General features: G+C 42.6%; 1 long non-coding RNA gene across 1 annotated transcript in view; it reads left to right on the top strand.

Annotated features, from left to right (window-relative positions):
* The first annotated feature begins 203 nt into the window (after positions 1-203).
* Positions 204-17,758, top strand: part of LOC105854064 — a 165,951-nt gene continuing 148,396 nt past the window's right edge. The window contains exon 1 of the long non-coding RNA XR_001145790.1: positions 204-339. This is a non-coding gene — a long non-coding RNA (uncharacterized LOC105854064). The remainder of the gene's footprint in view (positions 340-17,758) is intronic.

The following is a 17,758-nucleotide window of genomic DNA, read 5'->3' as shown; positions in this document are numbered from 1 at the left end:
AAAAAAAAAAAAGTTCAGTCACCTCTTTGGTCAGCTGATACCTCCATTAAAGGAGGGACACTTACATTGCTGTATTGCCTTTCCCCTAGGGGTATAGGGTCAGCTACGCCCTGAGTGCCCCTGGGGGAGAGAGGGGAGTGAGTGCTGCAGAACCACATCTCAAACAGTCTTGGTCAATTTCATTGATGCCAGGTGGGCACAGAGGCACAGCTGGCCCTCAGCAACACTCTCCTGACGCACAACTGGAGTGCTCTCTGCTTTGGCCAGATGATGGAAGATCAGCTCTGTTCACCTTTGCTGATACCACCTAATGGAGAGTTGGAGCATCACTGTTTGCAGGTAGGTAGTGATCTGTTGCCCATTTATCCATCCTTACCACGGGGAGAGAGGGACTCAGAGCACCACTGCTTGCTTCTGTAGGGCAGGAGGGCTGTGTGTGGAAGTCTACTTCCTGGCTGCATTTCTGGAGGTGAGCGGAAGGGTGGAGTGTGTGGGATTTGGTTGAAGTAGAGTAGGGATTGCTAAAAAGGTTTTCTGTTGTTAAGTCACCCACTTCCTGATCCTCTGGCTTAGGAAGAACCTTTTTCTTGGAGCTGTTATAGTTCATGTGCCTATTGGCAGTTCTGGGGGCTTCAGGAACTTTCTTGGGGTTATGTAGAAGCTAATTAGGAAACCCAGAGGGATGCCATGTGTCACCCACTGAGCCCCAAGAGCCTTAGGAAGCTGCCTTCTCTCCCCGTCCCAGTCTTCCTGTTTATTGGCTTATTCAGAGACTTTTAGGTGTCATTAGGAGAACATGGAAGAAGTGGGCCAACTCCATCTGCCATCTGAAGTGGTATTTCCCCTAATGGAAACATATGCATACTTTTGAGATTTTGAAAAATATAGAAAAAGATAAAGACAAAGCCACACCCTCTTTAATATTATTACCCAGAAATAACTGAACCTAATACTAAAACATTAATTCCTCATTTCCTCCCCTTCCATTCTCCATATACATGTCCTCTTACCCACGCCCAGGCATAACCTCCCAGAGGCATTGTTGCGAAGGCATGCCCATGGATTACGTCCTCTTTGAATGGGGTATTCTGAAGTTACATTTAACTTTGTAAATATTATATACCTCAATGCGTGTAACCATTCACTAATGATTAAGCATTTAGACTGTTTCTAATTTGGTACTCATGTAATATTGTGATCATGTTTGTATATATTTGTGCATATTTTTAATTATAATCAGGTCTCTTGTCTGGGCTCACTGAATTTATTTTTCCAGAATGATTTTATTTAATCATAAGTGCATTCATGAAATAGATTTTCTTGACCTCCTGCCTTGTGTCAGGTATCTTTCTAGCTGGTCATACATAAAACATCCCAGCTGCCAGAAAACTAAGATTTGGAGCCAGTTTTGTGATATCTTTCTATCTTCTTCAAAATTTGTCTTTTCCTGTGTTGGGGAGTCCAAGGTCCCTGTTTTTTTCCACATGGAAGTGTCCCTTCTCTAACCCGTTACCATGGATGAAGAAGGGGTCCCAAAACTTTTCATGTACTCAACAAGGCCCCCCCCCCTTTGGCCCCTCAACAGCCACAGTTTTGTGCTGTTGTCAGCTGGAACCACGAGGAGCAGACGTTTTGCTCTCTGCATCTGTGTGAGCCTGTCTCCCCACTAAGTCCCAGATTCCTAGATGACTGGTCATGCCGAGTCCCAGCTCCATCCCCCGGAAAGGCGCAGTCATGCCACCCTCTCCTTGCTCAGCATGCAGCTGGCAAGATATTTTCTGCTTTGTTCAGTTGTTCCTCCACCCTCCAAAATGTCAGCTCATGTGAGCAGGAATTTGTGTATTTAATTCACTTCTCTATATTGCAGCACATAACATACTGGATTCAGTGTACTTGACACTAGCAAAAGAGAATTAGGACTTCTTGCATTCTTGCTTAAGGGAAAGTCCTACTTATGGTGGGCTGAGGGCCTAGAACAAACTAGCTTTGGGTGGGTGTTGAGTGGCTTCTGCAGTGGATAACATGCATTCCTGGCTGATCCTGCCAGGAGGCCTCTTAGATGTGTTTCTTGAAACAGTCCAGCTTTGATTTAGCCCTCCAAGGTTGGCATCCTTCCTGGAGAAGCTCTCTGGAGAAGTGGCCGAGGAAGGAGACTCCCTGAAAGGCACCAGCTGGCACTTGAGATCTAGCTTTTCTTTTGCTTTTGCAAAGTTTTCGTGGCACAGCTGAGAATATTCCCAGAATTTTACCCAATGTTGCCTAATTACATTTTAGAATTTTGTTCAGTACCATGTAATTACATTTATAGCTTCGTTCTCTCATTATGAGGCCATGCGGGGGCGTGGAGGGGGTGAGTGGTTGTAGCAGATGATTCTGGCCACTTTCGTGCATGCACGAGTCTTCGTGTGTGCTGGAGAAGGCTTTCAGGCAGTTGAAGGCAAACTGGGCTTTTCCCTCTTAATAAGGAAAATGTATTACTGTTGTAAAATGGTAGGAATGTCAGAAGAGCAGAAAAGATCAGCATATGGACAGAAAGCAAGTATTCCAATCAAATAGATTGGGTTTAAATTTCACCCATGTTACTCAATAATTATGTATCCATACATTAGTCAGGTAATCTCTTAGCTCAGTTCCTACCTCTTGAAAGTGGAGGTAATTATTTGAAGTTCTATAAGATCAACTGAAATTAAAATGTCTAAAATAGAGCCTGTCACATGTAGACAATCAATAAATACTCATTTCTTTCATTTCTATTCTATTTTTGACACGTGAAAATGAAGCACTCTCCATGTCCAAGAGCATTTACCCCCTGTGTCCATGTTGGAACTTGGCATTGCTCACCGCCCAACACATTGTGAGACACAATCTGGTAGAGACAGCAGCTAATGGCTCTTCAGACAGCTGATGAGAATGAACATGCAAAGGAGGTGAAGAAAGCAGACTAAATGTGGGCACTTGCCCCTGCAGGGGAATAGAATTCAGAAGTGATTGCAGTGGGCTGTCCTTACTCACATTTTTCATTTTTTTGATGACATGAAGGAAATGGGCTCACAAGTGTCTCTGCTGACTCCATGTTAACCATTCCGTTTTCATTTCCACATTTCAAATATCCTAAAAACAAGGCCTGTATTCACAGGTATAGTTACAGCTTTCCTAGCCATTCGAAGGGTCCACTGGATATTTCATAGGTAATACTTGCAACCATTTTCATCTTTCGTACTGCCTGAGAATCTGGGAAGGGAGACTCTCCTGTAAGGTAGATAACATATTGGTCCGTAATCAACTAGCAAAATTTATATGTAATTATTCAAGGTAAGATTGCTCCTAGGAACTCTCACCTGATTGAAGACTAAGTTGTCCAAAGCTATCATTAAAATTGAATCTTGGAACACCCCTCATTGACTCCATAATCATGAATCATCACTCTGATTATAGTTTATTTTCTTCTGTGCCATAAGAATAATGTACTTCCTGGAATCTCCAATTCTAGTGGGTCTAATCCCCTTGGAAAGTTTTTTTTCATTTAAAAATAGTAAAGGTTTCTCTTCCTTTTATACATTTTATTGTGATAGGCTCTTTTTCCAATTAAGTTCATGACAGGTAATGCTGATTTACAGTATTGATCAAAACCTCTACAAATGGAATTCACACCAACACCTGCCCCACAGCCCCAGTCATCCCCTGTCGTCCTCCTTTGGGGCCCTCTGTCTTCTCCCACCCTATCACCTTCCCCCTTCCAGCGGCCCCAGTTTTGCTGTTAGATGTCTAGGATTTGTTATTGGCTTAATGTTATCTGACCCTTTGCTTTGTGTCCCTATTTTTAACATCTGAGTGAAAACACCCAGTATTTGTCTGTCTTCTTCTGACTTCACTTCACTTAGCATTACCCCTTCCAGTTCTGTTCATGTCATTGCAAGTGACAAGAGCTCACCTTTTCATAGCCAAGTAGTAGCCCATTGCGCATAAGTGCATTTTCCTCATCCCTCCAGGGCATGTAGGCTTTTCTCATAGCGTGGCTATGTGGCCAGGACTGCAGTGGCCGTGGGCGTGCACACGTCCTTCATTTTAGTGCTTTGCTTTTGTCAGGTACATACCTTGGAGTTGAGTTGCTGGGTAGATCTAGTTTTATTGCTTTCAGGTCACCATACTATTTTCTGCAGAGGCTAGACCTTGGCTGCAAACTAGTTTACGGACCAATGCAATTCGTTTGGGAAATTTACTCTGGAAGACCTCTCAGGAGGTGACTTGCTAGTTTGACAAGTGACAGTCTAAAAGCTCACCACTGGTTCCTCTCTTCCTACTTGAAACACGCTCACAGGGCAACTTATTGGAGTACTCATGACATGTTGGCGGAGAGACTTGGGCTAGAAAGAGCAACTAAGTTTTAGATCTAGAACTGGTCCTATGTGCCCTTCTGTATATACTAGTGAAAATACTGTAAAATCTTAAGTTTTGAAGAATCCTAAGATACTTTCCAGTATCACCTCTTCATTTAATTCAGGAATCTTTTTATTTCCAATCAGTTACCATTACATCTCTGGCTGCATTTCATTATCACATGAAGCAGTCTCTTCATTTAAAAAATATTTATGTTAAACTTGGAGGTAGTGAAACACAGAGATATAAAGTTATAATTAGGTGAGTTTTGATAAGTGTGTCTGCCTGTGTAACCATCACTCCAACAAAAAGTAATTATTTCCTCATTTGTCAAAGAGATGTGATTTGTAGATTATCTTTAATGTTAAAGCACTATGTGGTTGGAGTTCTTCATGCTCATCCTATTTATCTCCTCTGGAAACTGTTCTGACCAATTTCTTTTTTCTTGAAAGTCCTTCAAACGCTTGCATATTGAGCCAGAGAATATGAACTCTTCAACTCATAGTAAGTCTCAGATGTAAGTCTCAGATGTTCCAGCCTGATTCTAGGACATAAATGATTGTATTGATATGTCTAGGAAATCTAGAGAAGTGGCCCCAACTGCTTTTTTGCTGATCAATTGTGTGACCTTAAGAAGGTTTCTGTGTCTCCATCAGCTCTTATTTTCACCATAAAACGAGGATAGTATTTCCTGACGGAACTAGGAAGGACATAATGATACAATCTGTGTAGAATACTTAATGTATTTCCTGGTCCTCAGTCAGGGCTACAGTAGAAAGTATTTTAGGTAAAGTAGAGCTGAATATTATTAAAAAATCTTTAGATAAAACTTTTTTTCTAATTCTGTCTCCATTTTTGACAGGTATTAAGGAGTATAATGGAGCGATAAGAGGGCTAGTTTGGAATCCGATCACCTGGGTTTTAATCCTGGCTCATCTACTTAATAGTTTGTGACCCTTCACAAAACACTTAGCCTTCCTGTTCTACCCCTACATATCTAAAGAAGGGATACTAATACTTCCTGACATCACAGTATTGATTAGTTCAGCATCACAATACAGCATCAGTAAAAGTTGTTTAAGCTGCAATTTTTTATAAGGTAAGGGGGGAATAAAATGATGGTGTGATTGGGAGGCAATATAGGAAATAATGACCCAGGGTGAGTATGCTGGATACATCTTTATGGAATTGCAGGTGCAACTTACATGATGATGGCCTCCAAAGTATAAGGAATAAGTTGATTATTGGAACCTAAGAGTTTCTTTGAAATAGTGCCTGTGTTAGAACGTCTTTCTACCCACGAAAATGTTTTTTGGATAAATATGTGTTCTCCGTTCTGGACTCTTTTAATGTGTTCCATTCTCACTGGTGTAATGTGGTATCCCATTATGATTCTGATTTGCATTTCCCTGATTATAAGTGATGTTGAATATTTTTTCATTTACCTGTTGGCATTTGCATTTCCTCTTTGGAGAAGTGTCTTTTGAGCTCTTCTGCCCATTTTTGGACTGGATTGTTTACTTTGTTGTTGTTGAGTCCTGTGAGCTTTTCTTAGATTTTTGTAATCATACCCTTGTAAGTTGTTTTGCTTGCAAAATTTCCCCCCAAATAGTAGGGTATCCTTTTGTTTTGATTAGTGTCTCTTTTGCTGTACAGCAGCTTTGATTTCAAACTGTACTACAAAGCCATAATAAAGAGTGTGGTACTAGAACAAAAACAGACACACAGATCAATGGAATTGAATAGAGTGCAGGGGAAAAAATCCACATATTTATGGACAGCTAATCTTTGACAAAGGGACAAAGATGATGCAATTGAACAAGGACAATTTGTCCAATAAATGGTGCTGGGGAAAGGGATGAAGCCAGTCTCCTATCTCCCATCACATACAAAAATTAACTTAAATGGATAAAAGACTTGAATGTAAGGCCTGAAACCATAAAATATATAGAAAAAAATATAGGCAAAACACTACAGACATACATCTCAGAACATTTGTAAAGATACATCCCCCAAAGCAAAGATGGTGAAGGAAAAGATAAGACTTCTAAAAGAAAACATGATGGTATAACTTCATGATGTTTTATCCATAAATGCTGCTTAAAAATCAGGAGACTGTCTGTTAAGGAAAAATGTAGAAGTTGTGATTCATAAACATATAAATTTCTAGTCATAAAAAGATACCATGGGGAAAGTGAAGTAATCAGCAAGGTATTTGCAGTGTGTCCACTTACCTTGGCTATGCGGTGGATGCCTAAGAGTCACCCCAAAGGGAGGATGTGTGGACGGTGTGACCCAAGATCTGAACAGCCAGAGGACACTTGGGGCACAACTTCATTAGCCATCAATAAAATTAAAGTTAAAACCACATTAATATACTTTTAGATAATTAAATACAATCAGTTAATTAAAAGGATTGACATTTCTACAGATTAGAGAGACTGTAAAAGCATCTGGAACTATCATTCATTCCAGTGTGTGTATAAATTGGCACAACTTTTTAGGACAGCCAGCGCACTGACAGCTGAGCATTTATATACCCTCTGATTCAACAATTGCGTCTCATCTTTATGCTCAGCAATATAGCGTGAATATGTGAAGGAAAAGCTAGTACAAGAATATTCTACTATGCATAATGTTATCTAACTGGAAAACCAAATTGTCCATTAGTGGCAGAATAGAAAAAATACCATACTGCTTCTGCTACTGCAAAACCTGCAGGGATCTCATAAATAATGTTGAGGGGAGAAGTCAGACACAAAGCAACATATGCCATGTGATTTCAATTATATAAAAAATCAAAAATAGGCTATATAGATATCTAGATATCTGTCGGGGTCAGAATTATGGTTACTTTCAGAGAAGGTAGACATATTTATCAGGTAGGAGAGCTGCTGCTAATTTATTTTGTGTTTGAGGTAGATAAATGAGCTGTAAATTCATCGGGCTTAATTGTTCTGATTTATGGTTGTTACTGTATTTGCTCTGATATAATTTTAGAAATCTTAATAAAAGCAGCAACAGCTAAACAACTGCCTTGGTAGCTTCCATCTCTAACCAGAGAGCATCTGACATACCTTGTATGCTTCTGATCAGCAGTGTATTTATATCCACCCAGATCCATGGACGCCAAAAAAAAGTGTGGCTTCCTTTGCACTGAGTGCTCTGCTATCTGTGTGAGGCTGTGAGATTAGTTCTGAACGCTGTGGGGTCCAGAAGCGTCACAGGGCGAGGGCGGGTTTCAGTTTTCCTATATGCAGAATTCCCAGCAGAACCCCCGCCCCAACCAATCCTGATAGCCCGACACAGATCTCAACTGGCCTTTGTGGGAACAAAGCAATTGGCATTGTGTGTGCATTTTTAGCTTACATTTTAGCATTTAGCATTTATGAGAAACTTACTGTAATATCTACTTGTAACCTCCACCAAGGTCAAGAAGTGGAGCATCGCTAGATGGCTTACTTATGCGTGTGCATGTGTATTTGCATTGGAACAATCTTCTGATTTGCCATTCATATTTCACTTTTGTCATTTGACCTAATAATGCCTTTTACAGTATTTTATAATAATTTCCTCCAGCCAGCAAAGGATCCAGTCTCGTGTCAGAAGTTTCATTTAGTTTTGCTAGCTCCTCATTTCTTTCTTACTGAAGCGACATTGGTTTGCGACACTGACTGGGACTCGGGCTTAGGATCGCCTCCTTCAGAGCGTGTGACCACCCTCACGCACCACTGGGAAGCCTTGGTCCTCCACACAGCCGACTGTGCCCCTCCCCTCCGAGCTCCCCCGCCCCCTCTGGTAGCCTCAGTTCGGCAATCAGATTTCTAGGGTTGGCTTTGGGTTTAGTCTGAGCGCTTGTTCAGTGACTGTGTTCCACGAATGAACGTACTCACTCCGTATTTGTCTACCTCCTTATGCCTTGTTTCATTTACTATTTCCTCCTGTTTCATCCATATTGTTGCAAATGGCAAGAGTTGACCCTTCTTTAATAGCTGAGTAGTCCAATGTGTACATAGCCTCTTACTCTGAACCGTTTCCATGGCTTTCCTGAGACTGCTATTTTTTTTTTTTAATATTTATTTATTTATTCATACAGAACTGGGGTACAGGCCAGAGGCTCAGGGGCGGTGAGAGGCTTCACCAGAGACAGAGTGGGGAGCAGAACAGGCAGATCGATGAAGTACACTACTGAGGGGAGCAGCGGGCGGGTCAGGAGAGGTCTGGCTCGCCATGTGGTCTCCTCCGGGGCAGGCGGCAGGCGGGAATCGAACTCATACGGAAGTGGCTTCAGATTCTCAGTGCTGTGCTTTAACCCGCTGCGCCACCAGGGAGGGCCTGCTATTTTTTTTTTTAAAGATTTATTTTGAATACAGAACTGGGGTACAGGCCAGAGGTGCATGGGCAGTGAGAGGCTTCACCAGAGACAGAGCGTGGAGCAGAACAGGCAGATCAACAAAGTCCACTGCTGAGGGGAGCAGCAGGCAGAACAGGAGAGGTCTGCTGTGCCAGGTGGGTCAGCTTTGGAGCTGGGGGTAGAACTCACACTGAATCGGCTGCGCTAGCTTGCAGTACAGGTCCGAACCCGTTGCGCCACCAGGGAGGGCCAACACTGCTGTGTTTAAAACCATAGTCCCCCTCACCCGTTTAGAAAAGAACCTGCCTCGAGCAGTCTGGCTTCCCTGGAAGGTTGAGAGGAGGTGGTCTCGGCTGTGACCTTCTCAGATTACGCGATGTTCTTCCTCCAGGGTGAGCCAGACACCATCAGCACATTGGGCTCGTGAGTGGTGGTTGTGTGGGCCACGTGTGTGCTCTGTTTATTCTTTCCTTTGCTGGATGAAAGTGAGATAGCTGGATAGAGAAGCTGCACTGTGGAAAAGTCTCCAGTGTGTACAGGTTTTCAGATTAATGTGTACTCTGATTGCAATATAAATAATCTGTGAACACTGGTGTGAACAGCAGCAGTGTCTCTGTGGCAAGAGTCAGACCAGCTCACCTATCTCCACCCCCATCCTGGCAATTCCACTCCACTCATTCATGCAATGAAAACTAAAACCACTAGAGTCAGACATTATGATGTAGGAAGAGGGTGGTCTGACGAGAACACAGGTCAGTAGGGCCTAGCAGTTCTGAAAAGTGCTCTTGAGTTTGTGGCCTGGTACAGACAGATCATCGTGGCCAGAAGGAGCACCCTGCAGGAAACCAGAGGTCGGAGAGAGCTCAGCAAGAACAGTGCGGCGGGTGAGGGGACTTCCAGGAACCAGATGCACCGGCTGGTAGAGAGCCCGACTCCAGAGCTGGAGCACGTGAAGTGGATCAGGCAAGTGAAAGAGCCTTGACGTCTCCTCAGGCAATAGAAACTGTGTGAAGGATTCACGCCTTCGCTTGGGTACCTGCCTCAAAGCCTTGTGGTGGAGGTTTTCTGAGTGCCTCCCTGGCGACGCTGCCTCCTTGAGGGAGGTTGTATATCTCCCCCCACTGCATCTGCAGAGTGTCCAGATGCGCCTCTGACCAGACCAAGTGGGCAGTCAGCAGTGATAACTATTTACCACCTTGTTTCCTGGCTCCAGGTGAATGGGCTCACTTTGCACAGGTGTGTGTCAGAGTTAGCATGGGAGGGGGAATTTCCAAAAGGTTCCGGTACTGTTCAGAGGGTACTGTTTCTCACTGTCTCCTTAAGAGAAATGGTGGGAGGTTAGATCAATGTATAGGTCAGACGAGTTACTAAGTAAGTGACTTTCTCTGACCTTTTGTCTGGTTTCTGTATATTCCACATGTAAGCAACACTGTCTGGTTAACTTTCTCTTGGCTTGTCTCACTTTGCATCATCCCTTTGAGCACCACTCATGTTACTACAAGTGGCATGAGTTTGTCTTTTTTATTGCTGAATAAGTCCGAAGTGCTGCTTGTTCAAAGTGTTTGTCAACAAATGTGCAGGCAATGGTTGATATTCTGAAGGCCATGTACCCAGAGACCCCGTAACTGCAGCCCCTTTTGCGGCTTTAGGCGCTGTTCAGAATCTCTGCATTCTGCCGCACTGGCTAACTCATCTAATCAGCATTTATTGGGTTAAAAAAATCATTTTCTGGCTTCATAAATTCCTTTCTTGTTCTCTATTTGCATCAGAGTGAAGAGCCACAGTCTCATAAAACACTTATTTTTGACAGTGGAGGCTGCCATTATGACTGGTTTTTGTAATTATTTTTTTATCATTTAGTGAAGTTATTTTACTGATTTTTCTGACCCATCTTTTCAGAATAGGCCGTAGCAGACCTCCACTCGTTGGTATTTATTGCCATGGAAACCAAATCTAGGCTAACTCTGTTGCTTCAGAAATGTTTATTGGTCTGTGGGCTCCATGGTAAGGCTCTTTGCCAATACTGCAGTCCCTTAGGATCTCTTTACAGTCAGACGTGTGTGTGCGCACACATACTTGCATGCCCATACTGTTTTGCTTGAACTACACTTACTCTGATTGAATCTAATTCTCCAAGTCCTGGCTGGATTAGTGCCGATCGGCCGTGGCAGGCGCCCGTGGTCCGGGGCTTGCTCGTGTGGCAGGCAAGTGTGGCTGCTGAAGCACAGACACAGCTGGAGACCTCAGGAGTGCTTCCTGAGGTGTGGGATGTCACGTTTGGGCATCTTTCCCAGGTGGACTGTTGTTTGGATTCTGCATTTGGCCTTGCTTGTGCATGTGAATGTCACGTGTGCTCACACAGGAAGGTATATAGCTGTCAGTTCAGACTCTGCCTCCACTGATAATTCACACGATTCCAGTTATTTACAGAGATAGGTTCTTTGGTGCTGTTCACGTTGCAGCTGACCTAACAGAGCAAAGACAATATGGCCTAGGCTATGCTGCTGGCCTTCGCTGACCTCTCATGAAATGCCAACACGCACAGCATGCTCCAGTGCCAGTATCGCCGAGCTGGATCTTTCTGTGAGGGAGTTGGAGCTCATTTTTCCAGCCTAGAGTGGGTCTCTGGAAAACACAAAAACAAAAGAAAGTGATGTGACACTGCCTGTGGGTTTGTCAAAGCTTTCGCTTACACCACATGGTGGGGGGCATCACCAGCACCCCAGGTTATACCCAAGCGGCTGGTCTTGCCCAGAGTATGGAGTGGACTGCTGCGCATGGCCTCCGCTGCCAGTGACCCTCTGTTGACTTCCCCACTTTCTGTCAGTGGGCCTTACCCATCGGGCTCACTGGCCATCGCCTTCTCTCCTTTACTTTTCCCCAGCTACTGTTGACATGTGACTGATTTTTCTTCTTTAATGGCTTCTGTATTCAGCCCCCAATTATGTGACCATACCCTCCTTACCTCTTATTCAGCGTTTCCTCTTTGTGCATTTAACATTCCACCTCTGTTTTTCTTTTCTTGAGATGATGCAGCAAAGACCCTTCCAGCTGGCAGACTCTCCCCTTCTCAGTCTATCCTGCCAGTTGCTGCCAAATTAGACGTCTTACAGCATGTCTGAGTAGTCCCCCACTTTATTCCAGAATTTTCAGTGGCTTTCCATTGTCTCTTAGCCAAATACTTACATCATTTCATTGTCAGATTTATTGTATCTTCCAGACTGATTCCCTGGTATACAGTAAATTTGTTAAGATATTTACTAAATTGGGAAATTTGTTTATATCTAACTATGTTACTGTGACAAACTAGTAATTTTTTTTTAGTTATATATATTGAATTATCCTTCATTTTGTACAGCTTTTCATCTCAGTTGTAATCCCCGTGGATGTCCCACCACCACTTCACCCCTGTGCCATCACCATAGTCCCGTGTGCTCTTCCCACCCCAGTTTTGATCCTGCTCCTCTCTCTTCCCCCATAGAATATCTCTTGTATATAGTTGTTAGTTGATGTTTGTTTTCACTTTACTACGATTGCTACATATGTATATATACATAGTGTGTATATATATATATATACACACACTATGTATACATACATATATGTACTATATGTATGTGTATATATATAGTAATTGTAGTAAAGTAAAAACATGAAACTATATATATATATATAAAATTTGTTTAGTTTTGTTTTTCCTGATCCCTTCCACTCCTGCTATGCCTGAAACCATCCAGTATTTTTCTTTTTCTTTCTGGCTTATTTCACCAAGCATGATCTTTTCCTGCTCCATCCATGTTTCTGCAAATGGCCTGAGTTTATCTTTTTAGATTGCTGAGTATTATTCCATTGCGTGTGTGTATATATATATACACACATACCACATCTTCTTGATCCAGGCTTCTATTTTTGGGCATTTGGGTTGATTTGACATAGTGGTGCAGGTGTCCTTTTGAATCAGTATTTTTGTGTCCTTTGGATAGATATCCAGGAGTGGAACTGCTGGGTCATATGGAAGCTCCATTTTTAGCATTTTGAGAAACCTCCACACAGCTTTCCATAGTGGTTGTACCAGCTTGCATTCCCACCAGCAGTGTAGGAGAGTTCCTTTTTCTCCACAACCTCGCCAGCATTTATTGTAGCTAGTTTACTTATTATGTGCCATTTTCACTGGTGTGAGGTGTTATCTCATTGTGGAAAAACTAGTAATGTTCAACCTGTTTGAATGTTGGCTTGTCTGTCTCCATAGAGTTAAGTTCTAGGGTGGCTGCTTTTGGCCATGGCTGTGTCCTCTTGACTGGTCTAGTAGCTAGCACATTGATCGCACAGAGGGTACATTTTGAATAAATGACTACCTAAGTGATTTGCTTTCAACTTTGTGGATGTGATTCTACTGCCTAGAATGTCTCATTTGTACATCTCTACCTATTAGCACACCTTCTAGATTTCAACACCCAACTAGAAAATAGGTATAAACTTCCCACACACAGAGAATGGTGAACGCCAGACAATGAAGCAAGAAGTGTTGTCTGAGGAGGTGGGGAAGTGAGTGTGGTTGAAATGTGTGAGTTGGGGGGTGATTGTCAGTGAGGTTGCTGAGGAAGGCAGGAGACCATACACACAAAGTCCTGGAGTTGGTGTTTGCATCTCATTCTTAGTTCACTGGGGGACTCCTGAAGGAATTTCAAAACTGGAGCAACTCAACATGGGTGGTATATCTGAATAATAATTCTGGTTGTCCTGTAGTGACTGGACTGAGGTGGAGCATGGGGCTGAATGGAAGCAGAGACTCATTCAGAGGCTGACATGGAAGTTCCAGCCTGAGCTGACAACAACAGCTAGAGCTTTGGAGGGGGCAAACAGTTTGGACTTAGGGAAAAACAGAACAAACAGGATTTTGTGAGGCCATGTGGGTCATGATGAAAAAGTGAGGTACAGGATAACCATTTCACATCAGAAAGAATTCTGTCCATAGGTTACTTTCCTATTGAGTAGACTTATCAGAAGGCAAAATCCATGTAGTTCTCCCCACAGGGCTGTGGATTCAGTCTCTCTTCTATAAATGGTGCTGGAGGCAGATGGTCCTGCCAGGTATTTTGCTAAGCACATGGCCTGGGTGCCCTCGCTGGCGTTTGAGGTAATTGTTTAGCTCAGACAGTCCAACTCTTCTATTAGTTTATCAACACATTTTTTTTTTTTTTGCCTCTCTTTTCCTATGAAGTAATTCTTTTTTTTTTTTTCCAGGAAGTTAAGACACTAATGATAGAACAAAAAGGATCACTGTATATTTTAATACCAGGATGTATACCTATAACGAATTGGGCTAGAAACTTTCAGATGAGCAGAGTTACAGGGTCCAGTTGGGGCTTGTATAAAGCCTTTTTCCTGCTCCAACAGGGACCCATGTAATTCTGTATACATCACTTAGTATTTTCCTAAAATGGTCCCTCTGTATATATATATATTTTTTAAAGATTTATTTATTTATTTGTGCATACAGAACTGGGATACAGGCCAGAGGCTCAGGGGCGGTGAGAGGCTTCACCAGAGACAGAGTGGGGAGCAGAACAGGCAGATCGACGAAGTACACTGCTGAGGGGAGCAGCGGGAGGGCCAGGAGGGCTGCGGCGCCATGTGAATTTCCTCTGGGGCAGGCGGGAATCGAACTCATGCGGAAGTGGCTTCAGATTCTCAGTACTGTGCTTTAACCCGCTGCGCCACCAGGGAGGGCCCCCTCTGTATATTTTATAAACTATAGCCCATGTAAAACTGGGGCCCAGTCCTATTTTAGGTTTATTTTCAAGTACATTTTTTTAAGTACATCATCTAACTTTTGTCTTAGAATATTAATATCATTTAATGCTATTGATAAGTCTACATTTCACAGGGAATTGTCTTTTGCAATAATGTCTTTAAATGGCCATTTTTGGTTACCGAGTTATCAAGTCTGAGCAGGCTTGTCCTGCGTGTTTGAGTTGCTTATTGAATCGTCTGTGGGCCTCCTGTAGGAAGGAGTGCTATCGCGAGTTCTGGAGTATTTCTTCCCTACACAACTATTTCCATCAGTAGAACAAAATCCTGGGTGAATCATTTGTTTCTTGAATACTTTTTTCCTTGTTGTTGTGATACTATGGATTTGGGTGAAGTTTGAAGTGGCCTTCCCCCGCCCCCCCAAGTTAGACCAGTGAGATTTTTCTATAATATGTGAAATAATGAAATTTAAATTTCTATTTGGAAATCCTTATTTAGAGCTTTTTCAATTAATAGTATGCTCATTAGAATTATCAAAAATATAATTTCTGGCTACTTCAAAAAGGTCCAAATAAAACAGGTGCATGAATTACTAGCTATTCACTCACAATACGTGGGCTCTTAATGAGGAATTAGTAGTCTACTTTAGAGAATACGATGTGAAGATAGATTCTGGGGCTCCAGAAAATGCGGTTTTATCACCAAGTGTACCAGTCATGACCACTAATTTTTTCATTTTAAAGAATTACTTAGCCATCATTTAGTTATCTACAACTTTGGGAGCACACTTTCTCACTTCCACATTTGCGCATGCTTCACTCACCGCCCCCACCAACACTCCTATGCCAGTGACCTAAGATTTTTCCTCTATTTCCTCCCATTTTGTCTGTATTTTTTTTTCAGTTTTTAATTTTTTTTTTTTTTTTTGCTGTGCTTTGTTTATATTCTACAAATAAAGCATTTAGTTGCCTGTCTTTCACTTTCTGGCTTATTTCAGAGCATGAAAGCAGGTTTAAATCCAAGCAGCCCATGGAAACTGATGCAGAGGGACTAGAATGTCATGACGAGGGCAGGTGAAAGTTGAGGCCACGTGTCCTCTGTGCCTGGACGTGCATCTGTACTGGCACTGGAAAGACTACTGTTCCTTAATCAGAGACTGGCCCCATCCTGTCCACTGACTCAGGGCCACAGCAACCACATGACTAAATGAGTAACGTTTTCTTTGAAGAAATGGAACCTCCCATTTCTTCTGGAAGTGTGGAAGTTAAACTCGGAGGTTTTTTTTTTTTTTTTTTTAACAAATACTTGTTGAGTATAGTCACATAGTCTTAAGGACAGTCACATACTCTTCTAAATTCTTCACAAATGAGTTATTTAGTCCTAATCATGACTTTCTGAGAAAAATTGATTTTGCAAAAAGACAAATGTAGACCTGCCCCCAGGCCCGCTGTGTGGCTTAGGTTGCGTGGAGCTCCCACAGGAAATACGCTTTGCTGAGGATGAACTAAACCAAGAATTAGGATGCACATTTGGAAATAACCGTGATAAAGTCCACAGATGCAGTACTGGAGAATTAATTTTCATTACAGATACTAGAGTGCTGTGTGGAAAGGATCCTATTTTCCAGGTGATGGAAATTAAAGTTTTGATAGTTTAAGTGACCTCGATCACATAGCACTAAATGGGGAGCCATGATTAAAATCAAAACTCCAGAGACTAAGCTCATAATCACTAGCCTGCATTGTTCTCCTGCAGAATTAAATTCTTTACAAATATAATAAAAGCTCACCACAGTCTGACTCTATAGATAGCTGTAAACATAATCATAGAGATAACATGTCTTTGTGATTTTGTCTATTTTAATATTTATCATATTATTTTGTCAATATAGAAATTGTTAGAACAAAAGAACCAGGTAAAAGAAATGTACACCAGGAAAATTGCTTTTCTTAAAGTAAGGTAGAGTTTCTTGCTCAGATTTTATTTTTAGTTTCAAACTTGGTCTGACTTCCTCTCCCCAGAAACAGAAACCTCAGTTTCTCCTCAGGCTTCTCTGGCCAAACATAGCTGCTTCTAATAGGTGGAGATCCCTCACTGCTTCAGGCCCCCTGTCCTCACCTCTCATCAGGGCCCAGAAACAGGACTGTGTCAGCTGCCATCACATGGTTCCTTCCAAAGGCCAGAGCAGAGGGCAGACTTTTGCTGAAGATTCCTACTATCTTGGGGAAGAAAAGTAGATGAGAAGACAGGAGAATGGGTCAGAATGCTGAAGGACTGTAACTGCTCACCATGGGACCACAATGGATTGCCCAGAAAAAAGATTTTTCCATCCCCTGCAATTTCAGTCATCACTGGGAATGACATTTAAATAATGCAAGGAAGTCCTGTCTTTTTGTCTGCACATGGAGGAGTTGTATGTAGTTGTTTTTTTTTTTTTTTTAAAGATTTATTTATGCACACAAGAACTGGGGTACAGGCCAGAGGTGTAGGGTGAGAGGGTTCACCAGAGGCAGAGTGGGGAGCAGAACAGGCGGATTCACTGACATACACTGCTGAGGGGAGCAGCAGGTGAGACAGGAGAGGTCTGCCCTGCCATGTGGGTCACTCCCTGGCCAGGGATTGAACTTGTGCTGCAGTGGTTGTGAACAGCTTCACAGTGCTGCGCTGTAACCCCTGCACTACCAGCGAGGCCTGAGTTGTGTGTATTTTGTTTGACCAGTCTCATTTGGGTGTTGGGAAGAGTCATTGAGACAACATGTGAAGTGTTCTTGCTCAGCAGTGCTACTCAAAGTACAGCAAAAGTCAATTTATTTTCATTTATAAACTGATAAAGTCCTGACAATTTAAAGAGGCCTTTCAGCTAGTAAAAACATCTTTTCTAACAGCCTGGGGCAACATTTTCTTGGACAAACCAGAGCCTCAAAGGAGGGCACAGGTTGAGATGAGAATCAGACAACTTCCTTTCTCTCCCCTCTCGGTAACCTGAGCTGGTGTAATCCGTTAGTGGATGTGGCTGCATTAGGGGTGGCTGTTGAAGTGGGACCCGGCCCCGCTGACTTCGGACCCTTGCTCCACTTCTCCTTCCTCTCCTCCTCCTGGTGGGCTCCATCTGACACGGGGCTCACTCTTTACCACCAATTGGGAAAGACTTTGCCCAGAAAGTCATCCTGCTGCTATACAGTCCCCTGTGTGAGTGGGCTATTACCAGCAATGCCCATGGAGTCACCTAGCTTTTTATAAGATTTGATCTCAAAAGCACTGTTAGAGATGAAGATA

Source organism: Condylura cristata, unplaced genomic scaffold (genome assembly GCF_000260355.1).
Source record: "Condylura cristata isolate star-nosed mole 26May11 unplaced genomic scaffold, ConCri1.0 scaffold00025, whole genome shotgun sequence".
NCBI lineage: Eukaryota > Metazoa > Chordata > Mammalia > Eulipotyphla > Talpidae > Condylura > Condylura cristata.
Note: the sequence above shows the minus strand (reverse complement) of the source record. Positions and strands in the feature narration are given on the sequence as shown.